Source organism: Balaenoptera borealis (genome assembly GCF_965194805.1).
Source record: "Balaenoptera borealis genome assembly, chromosome: 3".
Taxonomy (NCBI): domain Eukaryota; kingdom Metazoa; phylum Chordata; class Mammalia; order Artiodactyla; family Balaenopteridae; genus Balaenoptera; species Balaenoptera borealis.
The window spans coordinates 163,302,679-163,314,810 of record NC_138866.1 but is presented as its reverse complement, the minus strand read 5'-3'; the positions used below and the strand labels follow the sequence as shown (position 1 = coordinate 163,314,810).

The following is a 12,132-nucleotide window of genomic DNA, read 5'->3' as shown; positions in this document are numbered from 1 at the left end:
AGACAGAAACACATGAGCCGAGACCTGGGGGTGACGCTGCTGCCCCACTGGGCCTGGAAAGCAAAGAGGACTATTCTCCAGCCCTGAGACCTAGTGGAATTTGCCTTCTTACATTTTGGACTTGCTTGGGACCCTTCACCTCTTCCTTCTTTCCTATTTCTCTGTTTTGGAATGGGAATATCTACCCTATGATGGCCCCTTGTATTTTGGAAGCACATAACTTGTTTGCTTTCACAGGTTCACAGCTGGAGAGGAATTTAACCTCAGGATGAATTGCACCTCATGTCTCCTCCATATTTGATTTTAGATGATATCTAGACGAGACTTTGACTTTAGATGGATACTAGAATGAGCTAAGACTTTTGGGGCTGTTTGTTGGGATAGAATGAATGTATTTTGTGTATGAGAAGGATACAAATTTTGGAAGGCCAGGGGCAGAGTGTTATGGACTGAATGCTTGTGTCCTCCCCACCCCCAAATGCCTGTGTTCAAGACCTAACCCTTAGTATGATAGCATTTGGAGATGGGGTCTTTGGGAGGTAATAGGGTTAGATGAGGTCATAAGGGTGAGACCCTCCTGATGGGACTACTGCATTTCTTTCCTGTTCCTACGAAGAGGCCATTTGAGCCCACAGGAAGATGGCAGCCACCTACAGCAAGCCAAGAGAAGGCCTTGGAACAAAACATACCTCCTGGCACCTTGATCTTGGACTTCCAACCCTCCAGAACTGTGGGAAATAAATCTCTGTTGTTTAAGCCACCTAGTCGGTGGTATTTTGTTGTGGCAGCCCAAGCAGACTAATATAGTATGTGCATGCACACACAAGCACACACACACACGCACACACACAGAGACATACTTTTTTCTTTGACCCAAAATGGAAAGCTTCACAGATGCAACCTGATAAATTTTAATCCAAACATTGAACTTTACAAGTCAAAGATTCTTTCCTTCAGATCTCTAAGAAATCTTTTAAAAAATGGTCTGTTTCGTCTTGATTCAGATCCTGGGCACTGGTAGCTCCAGTATTCCAAGTTTGCTACCAAATAATTTGGCCTGCATGTGACTATTCATATTATTAAATCCTTCCTGCCTTCAAATGGGGCCCTTAGTAATAACTTTACATTTCTTTGGTTCTATTTTCCGTTAGTATTATGAGAAGTCTCAGAATTTTGGTGACGTAATGGCCTATTTGTTATCCTTGTCCCATGAGAATATTATCATTTGTTAAAAGATTTTTGGCTTACGTGGAAGATTTCCACACCTGCATCCAGCCCTTCTCCACTATTTTCAGAAAGTTTTTTATTTAACAGAAACAAATTGATGAATAGGTCTGTAAATATAATGATATCTCCAATCATTGTGCAGTATGTGTCACATTATACTCGGATTAGGGGAAAAAAACCACAGCACTATTCCAACAGGAAGATTTCCTTAGATGAAATCACAAGTAAAGAAGAAATGCAGCTTACAATGGGGCAGAAGATTAAGTATGGAATATATTTAGAATCCAGTTCTCAGCTGGACTCCTGCATCTGTAATGTACTAGCTATGTAACTTTGATTGAGATTCCTAACTTTCCTGACTTTAATTTTGTGATCTTAAAATGGGAATAATAACACCATTCCTTAGGGTCATAAGGAAGATAAATACACTTTATGCGAAGTCCCTAGATGGACTCATGGCCCTTTGCTGGTCCCAAATGGCAAATTGTGCAGTGTTATTATTATTGTCATTACTCCTGTTACTACTGTCACCATTGTTTCCATCTCTACCTCCAGCCCTTGCAAAATATGGACCAATTTTTATATCTACTGCTTACGTGCTCTGAGGGTCATTAATTGCACAGGGTTTTCAGTCATATAGAATTGGGCTACTTTCTTAGTTCTTTTATGCTCTGACCATGTGATTATGAAAAAACTGCTCATCCTCTCTGCATCTCAGTTTCTTCATCTGTGAAAAAGAGAACAACAGCATCTCCTTCTACATGTGAGGATTGAATACAATAATGTCTGTATGTACATGTATATGAAGCACTAAGAATTGTGCCTCCAAAGTAAAGGCTTGCAGTAAACTATAGTTTGTACTAGAAATGCTTAATATTATTAATTTTATGATAAATCCAAAAAGAAAAGAAAACAAGCAAGAATTTCTGGCAAAAGCCATTTAAGGTACTTAAACTTCTCCTGCTTTGTCCTATACCTGTTTGTAGCACAAGATTCTCTCTCTTATACCCAAGCCCCAAATTACTTTCTTTGTTTGCCGCATAAGGGAGAGATGTTACAGGGAGGAAATCAAGCAAATAATGCAACTAGACAAGGCTGTTAAAATGCACACCCCTAAACACATTTTTAAAAGAGATACTAAATAACCCATTGTCCCCAAAGAAAAGAAAAGCAAACAGATAAGATCACAACATATGCCATGAAAAAAGTCCCAAAGTGAAAAGGTAGTTATATAAAGAGCTAGTGAACAATGTACGTACTATAAATACATACATAATTTCATCATTTGCTGTCTCACTGTTAGATGTACTCTCTCAGATTGTTCTCACGCATCTGTTCAAGACAAAGCCGCTGAGCCTCTTAAATTACTCACGGCTCATAAAAACACACACTTTGGGTTGCAATTTTTAAAGTATTCAAATTTTATTTAAATGTGTTTAAAGACAGTTTTATGTTCCTGGATTTGGAAGGCGATAACATATTTCCCATAATCAAACCACTCTTAAACATTAAAGACCTTACTGAATGTTAATTAAACCCAGAAAATATGTTGTAAAAAATTAAAATTCCAGACTCATTTAAACCATAGATATTTTAAAAGATAAAGAGGGTCTAGCGGGTGATAGTGAAAAATTAACTAGTGGGGATATATATATATATATATATTTAATTAATTTATTTTCCTTGAGCTGGATAGTTGTTAATTTTGATAAATATTTTTTTTCTTTAATTAATTAATTAATTTATTTTTGGCTGTGTTGGGTCTTCGTTTCGGTGCGAGGGCTTTCTCTAGTTGTGGCAAGCGGGGGCCACTCTTCATCGCGGTGCGCGGGCCTCTCACTATCGCGGCCTCTCTTGTTGCGGAGCACAGGCTCCAGACGCACAGGCTCAGTAGTTGTGGCTCACGGGCCTAGTTGCTCCGGCATGTGGGATCTTCCCAGACCAGGGCTCGAACCCGTGTCCCCTGCATTGGCAAGCAGATTCTCAACCACTGCGCCACCAGGGAAGCCCGGGGATTTTTATTTTTGTTTTATTTTTTTATTTGCAACATCTTATTTGTAAGGACTCAGTATTGATGAATTTATCTAAGATGAGATTTCATCTCTAAGACTAGATTACATAAGTATTGCCTGGACCATCATATCCCATATCATGAGATATTAAAAACTGTTCCTTTATAATTCTAGAGAATACTTGAATAGTAATACTTATATACAGCAAATCTGTTCTACATTTTTCTTCATATAATCCTACCTCAAAGTTTTACATGATATTTTCCATTTTTAATAAAGCAATTCCATTATTTTGTGTATGTTATTTTATTTTTATATACTTTAAAAATATTTAAGCGAGAAGACTAGTTCTGACTTTTGTTCGGAAACCTGGTTGACAGAATAAAACTATTTGGAAATAGTAGACCACATATTATATTTTCTTCAGTAATCTATGTAAAAGCGGCATTGGTAAGGATCATAAGTCACAAATAATGAACTCCTTAGTACTGTTTGCAAGGGAACTCTCTATTGCTTGCAACAGACCACCATGAGGAAGTTGAGTCTACAGACACAATCCTACATTTTTCAATTTTTCAGGAAGAAACAAGAAATACATTAACTTTTTTCTCCCTAAGGATTGGAAAGAAAACAGAGATGGGATATAGGAGATTGCTACCAGAAGCAGAGAAGCAGTCTTAAACATCCCTTGTCAAATGTGAATGGAGAATAACTCCAGAGATAATTAGAAATGCCAAGGATGAAAATTAATGTCTTCTTTCCAGTAAAATGCACTGTTTATATGCACTGTTTATAATCTATCGAAACCTTATATGGGCCATACATAGAAAGAACCTGATGGATTAAGACAAAGGGCACAGCCAGAAAGCTCAGAGCCTCAGGGAACATTGTAAGAAAGTCTCTGATAATCCCAGAGGATGGTCACAAGGGCACAAGTTGCATTGGCCTAAACACCCTTTTTCCAGTGATGTTGTTCTTAAAATAACAGCATATTTTTAATGAATACATTATAATCAGGATATAAGAAACTGATTTATATGCTAGATTGCGCTTTCTCTGATATTCACATTAGTCAAAGAATTTAGATCGAGCCTCTTCAGAGCTGATGTCCTATTGTTTGGTGGCAAAACTCGGAAGTTTAGGCCAAGTGTCCAAAAAAAAATTGCTTTTGAAACCCAACATACTGAGATGGGTAACTTCTGGGTAGAGAACACTAGCATTTACTTCATTACTTTACAAACCAACACTGTTTTATTGTCAACAGAACCTGCCTGGCGAAGTAGGGGGCCCACTCTGCCCCGGGAGGGGCTATGGACCTTGGTTGCCTGGGGCCCATGGGAGAGATGAGTCCATGCAGTGAGAACAGCTCTGGCCACCACTGGTACCTGGGTGGTCAGAGGCAGCATCTGGAGGGTCAGCAGGTGGCATGGGAGCCCCTGGGGAGCTGGGTCTTGGCTCCCCCTGGCTCATCTGCAGGAGGCCAGTGAGGGCAATCAGCTCAGGCCCTCTGAGCCAGGCGGTGAAGCAGCCAGAGGATGGAGTGGGGAGGACCCAGGGGGACATAATTGGGGCTGGGAGCAGCAGCTTCAGAGAGCCCATCGCCTGCTGAGGGCCCTGAGACAGGTACAGGGGAACACGCTGCCCACAGGGCAGCGGAGGGTCAGAAAGAAAGACATCTTCATAGCACATCACAGGGAACCCTGCATCCCTGGGCACCTGCTCCCCACTCTGATGTCCTGCTAGACGGGCCTGAGGCCTCTGCCTCACGCTGCTGCCTCGTACAGAGGCCAGAATGAGGGATGGCACAAGGTCTGGTCTGAGAAGGAGGTGCCTGACCCACAGCTGGGCCCCTGCACCCGACGAGGTCCTGCTTGAGCCTCATAGTTGGAGTCCCAGGGCGGTAGCAGGGTCATCCTTGACGGGGCCACCTCCCAGGTCATCTGGGGGTAGGGGGGAACTGGGGTTCCCAGGGACTGCTCGGCAGCGAGGCCTGGGGGCGACCGAGGCAGCAGCTGCTCTTTCTGGATCCAGGAAGGCCTTTGGTACCAGGGCTGAGGGCTGTCCGGTGGGGATTTTCTTGGCTCCCCCAGGGCTTCCTCTCCAGAGTCCCTGGCCTGGCCGGGGTCGCTGACCGCCGAGGGGCCTTGTTCCTCGGGTGCCTGCTCTTCACCCGGGCCACACTGCCGGGGGGCCCAGGGCAACATGCGGTGTCCAGGGGGAGAGCTAGGCAGGGCCGCACACTGCCCGCCTCGCCCGCCTGGCCCCTCCCGGCTTCCACTTGAGCCCCGCCTCCCTCAGTGGCCCGTGCTGCCCTGCACGTCCCTGCAAGCCCAGGTTGCGGCCCACCTTGCAGGGTACCTCATTACTTTAATTATCCCCAAAACCTATAATGTCCACAATGGGGACTTTTTTTTAAAGGCACAGCCCCAAATGTTGCTGGAAATAATATGCCTATTAAACAGAAGACTTTGGAAAGCAAGGGACTGTTTCAAAAGACTGTTATGATGGGAATTCTGCCATTGGTACCGTGGACTATGCTAACTACTTTTTATTGCATTGGGGAAATGGTAGCATGAAAATGAACACCTCCAGGCAGAGTTAAGAGAATCGGGGGAAGGGAATTCTATGATTATCATAAATTAATCTCTTTTAGCTCCAAGTTATGATTCAAGTTGATTTCTCATCCTTATCAAATTTCTTATGTGCATATTAGGGGGCTGATAGGAAAAGGATGGAGCCCTGAGAACTGGAATGAAGGCAATTCAGATGAATCTGTGTATCTTGACCTTACAAATCCCTTTAAGCCTTCCTCACCAGCAGATCCTGCTCCTCCTCCCCCTTCTGAGGAAGGAGCTTCTCCCAGCATGAGGACAGCGTAATGACCTTACATTGCAGGTGAAAGCTTATTTCCAAATGATCCACCCTCGTTATCCCTCATGGCCTGCAGAACCATGCTAGAGTCAAATCCAACCTAATCAAGGGAAATGATTACCAAGTCTGACCTGGAAGGAGCCAATTTACACACTGAAAAAATTGCAAAATGTGGTAAGTTTATATCAGCAGAAATTAATATATACATGTGCAGAAATGGAATCTAAGTGTAACTGCCCAGGGTGGAAGAAAATAATATTGGAATGGCCAAATGTATCAACATGGGTGCACTTATCAGGCATTCTGGATTCCATATGTTAGCTTGAGCAACTGGGAAAGACCCTCACAATTTGCTTACACAGTTGACTAAAACCTGGATGTCATATTGGTTTACATTAAATGAAGCTGAAGTGTGCAATTTCCTTCTTATAATGTAGAGGAATAAATCTAATGATTTAGGGAAATGGAATGATGGAGTAGATGTCTAATGTGTGACTTGCTCACCCATTTCCTGGGGGGTGTTCAGAGGACACGTTTCACAAAATCACGGAGGAATATTTGGTGAGGGAAGCAGCAACCTCCTTGGAAAGCTCTGCAGACAATCTCTGTAGGAGGGGATGATGGCAGGTCCTCATGGGGCAGCACCCTGCTTACCCTGTCACAAGTGTGTACACAAGTGTAAAATCCTCCTCCTTTCCTTCCTCAAAGGGACGGGGGGCCCTTAGCTTGGATAACTGTGCATTTCAGAAAGGGAAGTAGGAATACTTGGGGTTATTAGACCCTGACTCCGAGCTGCACTAAACCCAGGAAGTCTATCAGTCAAGGTGGGGACTTTTGAGGGTTGGTGGTAAAGAGGCTTCTGGCCTGACTCTGTTTCTTGATGTATCCAGTGGGTCCACAAATTTATCTGGAGTTTATTTCCCATTTTTAAATATGCAGTTAGAAAAGATAACATGTGCCTGATGGCATTATCCCTCATTGGTTTCCAGACCCATCCTTTTTCTAAAACTGCTGGCCAACGTATGTATCTGTGTTCACAGTAACTTTCTTCCTCCTTCAAAAGGAAAGCATACCTTTCACCCATTCCAAATCTAATGATAAAACCCTTAGCTGGGTTATAAAATTTCCAGGGCAGTCAAAAAAGTTATAAGTATTGGTTTGGGGAGAAGTCTTTCTAGTCCTGTAGGTCTTCCTCTCTTTTCCCATCTTATACATATTCTGATGGGGGTGAATCTGAGCTCATGATAAATATTCTGAATTTGGAACAACCAAAGCAGTAGAGTATAATGATACTGATTTTTTTCTAAATATAATTAGCATGTTCTCATGAACTACATTTTGTCAATCTTTTCACTTTGGATAAAATCAACCAACAAATTTTTGTGTGATTTTCTTTCAACTTGGGTGTGCATGATTCAATAAATAGTTAAAACATAGTTAACAAGTTTTGTCACAAAATATTTGTTAATAATTCATCATACTCTTCTATAATATTTATTATGTACTATCTTTTAGAATATAACACATAATACCATATTTGAAAAATTTAAATATGCATAAGAAGATACATAGATTTTCAGAATTCCAATAATGACTATGCAAGCAAAACCGTTGGTATTTCAGATCCTATCATGGGGTGTCATTATGTAGAAGGCTGAAATGCGAACAGGAATGGGCAGCAAGTACTGAACATCCATGCACCAGTTTGGAAACTGTGCATTCAGTTATTTTTGTACATCACTGGCACTTATATCCAATGCCAATGATGTGTTAAAATCCTAAGTTGTTTTTTTATTTGCCCTTTTCACCTCTTAATTATAAATGAGATGATTCAGACTGCATGGAAGGAACTGAGATGGGGAAAGTGAGGGGGAGAAAAGGGCAAGAAAGTGCTGGCAGTGAAAGCCATTTCTACATGTCAGTTTTAATGTGGATCTAAGTGTCTAAGTGACAGAGTGCCCAGTAGCTTGACAAGACACTTTTTCAGCTTCCTCCAAAGCTTGAGGAAAGAGCAAAGGTTAGTTAGAGGATTACGAGGTGGTGACGCCCATTCAAGTTTTTCTGACATAATCTGAGTTTAAATCAAAAGGGCATAAACAAAAAATAAACAGGCTTTCTTAGAATATCAGAGCACTCATCATCAACTGAAGCTGGAACAAAGTATTTTCAGGATCAATAATACAAGACATTATATTCTTTTAGTCAGTGCATATAATGTGTTATCCCCCTCATGGGAGTATGACACGCAAGGGGCCTTCTGTCCCTGACTGGCGCCCACCTATACATAGCCCCTGGCCTGACCCGTCACTGGCCCTCACTACACTGTGCACACCCAGACTGTGTGGCCAGAGGAGAGCAAAACAACATCTAAGGTCCCCACAGCTGACTGCAAGCTCTGATCATGCCCTGCCTTCTTGACATTGGCCAGTGCCGCAGCACATACCTGTAGAGAGGCCTTCCAGCTATGTACCTGCAAGCCCCAGCCCAACTCTCATCACCACCTTCCCTTGCAGTGTGCGTGCAAATGGGAGAGAATGCAGCCACAGGAGAGCACAGCACACCCGGGGCCCCTGCAGCTGCTTCAGGTCCAGATCAGGCCCTGCCTTCAGTCACTGGCTCACACCACTGTACCTGGCTATAGCTACCCCCTCCAGCTATGGACATGCATGTCCCCCAGCCCCAGCCCTGTCAATGGTCACCGCTGCAGTATGCATACCGGAGGGTAGAGTGTGAAGCCAAGGGAAAGCATGCTGACAACCATGTCTTTAGCAGATGCCACTAAGCCCATAGTTGGCCCTGGCCCCTGCTACCTTCTCTGACCCCCCATTACTATGAGTGTGTCTACAAGTGACCTCCCCTACTACATAGGCACTTGCAGCTGGGCCCTGCAACCAACTGTGTGCATACCACTGGCTCCAGCCACCACTGATGCCTGCCCTGGTCCTTAGTTACTAGTCCTTGAGGCACCATTTAGGAGACCAATAGCAATTGCAGCCACTGCAGAACCCCCGTAGTGCTTGCCAAGGACCACACAACTGTTGATACTGTGAACCTTAGTGGCTGAGCCAAAGAGACATCATACTCCCTTGGACCCAGGGCTGCCACACACTCCTGCACCTGGTGCCCTGAGCCACTAGATCCACGGTTACAGCATAGTCCACTGTGCCTCCATCTGCAGGTGACAGGCTTCCCTTACTTAAATCAGCCCATGAAGTCTTTAAGAGGTGACTGTTTCTTCAAATGTACAGACAGCTACACAAGGCTACAGGGATCACAAAGTATCAGGGAAACAAAATGCCATGAAAGTAATATAGTAGACCTCCAGTAACTGGCTCCAAAGAAAAGGAGATCCAGAAATTGCACAACAAATAATTCAAAATAATTGTTCTACAGACTCTCAGAGAGCTAAAGGAGAGCACAGATAAACAATTTAACAATATGGAGAAAACAACACAAGAACAAAATGAAAACCTCAACAACAACAACAAAAACAGAAAACAGAACCAAACAGAAATTCTGGAATGAAGAATACAATGACTGAACTGAAAAATTCAATAGAGAGTTCACATGAAACTTGAACAAGTAGAAGTGAGAATCAGTGAGCTAGAAGCTTGAAGACAGATCAATTAAGATTATACAATTAGAACAACAACAACAAAAGAATGAGAAGGAGGGGGCTTCCCTGGTGGCGCAGTGGTTGGGAGTCTGCCTGCTAATGCAGGGGACACGGGTTCGGGCCCTGGTCTGGGAGGATCCCACGTGCCGCGGAGCGGCTGGGCCCGTGAGCCACAACTGCTGAGCGTGCGCGTCTGGAGCCTGTGCCCTGCAACAGGAGGGGCCGCGGTGGTGGGAGGCCCGCGCACCGCGATGAAGAGCGGTCCCCGCACCGCGATGAACAGTGGTCCCCACTTGCCGCAACTAGAGAAAGCCTTCGCACGAACCGAAGACCCAACACTGCCAAAAATAAATAAATAAATAAATAAAGTAGCTAAAAAAAAAAAAAAAAAAAAAAAAGAATGAGAAGGAATAAATAAAGCCTACAATAGATATGGAATACCATCAAAGGAAATAGTGTACACATTATTGGAGCCCCAAAAGGGGAAGACAGGAAGAAAGGAGTAAAAAGCTTCTTTAACCAAATAATGGCTGAGAACTTTCCAGCCATGAGGAGAGATTTGGACATCCGAATTCAAGCTAATAGGTCACTTCAAAATTTCAACCCAAAATGTTCTTCTCCAAGACGCATAATAATAAAAATTGTCTAAAACCAAATACAAAGAGAGAATTTAAAAAGCAGCAAGAGAAGAAAAATTTCTCTCATAAAATGGAACCCCCATAAGGGTATCAGCAGATGTCTCAGCAGAGACCTTACAGTGTAAGAGAGAATGGGCTGATATATTTGAAGTGTTAAAAGAAACTGCCAATCAAGATTAATTTACCCAGCAAAATTCACCTTCAGAGTTGAAGGATGAAATGAAGACCTTCACTAACAAAGAAAAGCTGAGGGAATTCATCATCATTAAACCTGCATTATAAAGACTGCTAAAAGGAGTTTTCAAGCTGAAACAAAAGGATATTCATTAGTTACATCAAAACATATAAAAATATATAACACACTGGTAAAAGTAAGCATATAGTCAGATTCAGAATACCCTAATACTGTAAAATGGTGATGTACTACTATCTAACTCTAAAATGAAGGTTAAAGAGCAAAAGTATTAAAAATACCAATAAGTTCAACAATTTGTTAATGGATACACAATAAAACATGTAAATGGTGTTATCAAAAATGTGAAAGTGGGGAGTAAAAGGGTAGAGATTTTGTATGTGATAAAATTTAAATTGTTAGCAGGGTAATTATACCATTACATCTATAAGATGTTTTATATAAACCTCATGGGAACCACAAAGTCTATAAAAGATAAACAAGAGGTAAAGAGAAGAGAATCAAAGCATACCACAATGGAACATCATGAATTTACAAAGAAAAAGGGAAGAAAGGAAGAAAAAAATAAAACTACAAACAGCCAGGAAATAATAAGGTGTCATCAGTAAGTCCTTACATATCAATAATTACTATAAATAAGTTGTTTTCTCCAATAAAAAGGCACTGAGTGGCTGGATAGATTAAAAAAAAAAAAAAAGACCCAACTATATGCTGCATATGAGACATTCACCTCAGCTCTAAAAACACACATAGATTCAAAGTGAAGAGATGGCAAAAGATACTCCATGCAAGTGGAAACCAAAAGAGAGCAGGGGCACCTATACTAATATCAGTAAAAATAGACTTCACCTCAAAAGTGGTAATAAGAAACAAAGATGGTCATTAGACTGATAAGGGGTCAAGAATATATAACAACCATAAATATATATGAACCCAACATCAGAGCATCTGAATATATTAAGCAAATAGTAACAGATCTGATGGGAAAAATAGACAACAGTACAATAATTCAGGTCTACAAACAAAATGATTATATAGATTAGTACAAGTGATAATCCAGTCCCTGTTACTCCATCTTGGCTGCAAGTGGAAATTGAATCTTTGTCTTTTGAAGGTAGACTTGATATTTAAAAACAGCCCAAAGAGAGTGCCCTGAAGACTATTAGAAAATGGAGGACTTTGGACATTTTGGCCCCTCATCTCCACACTGGATGGATTTTATAAAGAAAAAGAAGTATTTTCTGAAGGAAAATTAGATTTCTGAACTAGTAACGAAGGGCAGTAGTATAAAGTTCTTGATTAAAAATAAGTGAAAACTATCTATGGATAATGCCATGTCTTCATGTATAAGGGCTTTTAAAAATCTATATGAACAATATTTTTAAAAATTTATTTATTTATTTTATTTTTGGCTGCGTTGAGTCTTCGTTGCTGTACGCAGGCTTTCTCTAGTTGCGGCGAGTGGGGGCTACACTTCATTGTGGTGTGCAGGCTTCTCAATGCAGTGGCTTCTCTTGTTGCAGAGCACGGGCTCTAGGCATGCAGGCTTCAGTAGTTGTGGTACGCAGGCTCAGT

The 12,132-nt window shown here is 41.9% G+C and overlaps 1 pseudogene across 1 annotated transcript; it reads right to left on the bottom strand.

The window, feature by feature from the left end:
- Positions 1-3,260: 3,260 nt before the first annotated feature.
- On the bottom strand, positions 3,261-9,764 carry LOC309625648 (histone deacetylase complex subunit SAP25 pseudogene; annotated as a pseudogene). Its single transcript has one exon. The product of its transcript is annotated as a histone deacetylase complex subunit SAP25 pseudogene (transcript).
- Between the last annotated feature and the right edge of the window lie 2,368 nt (positions 9,765-12,132).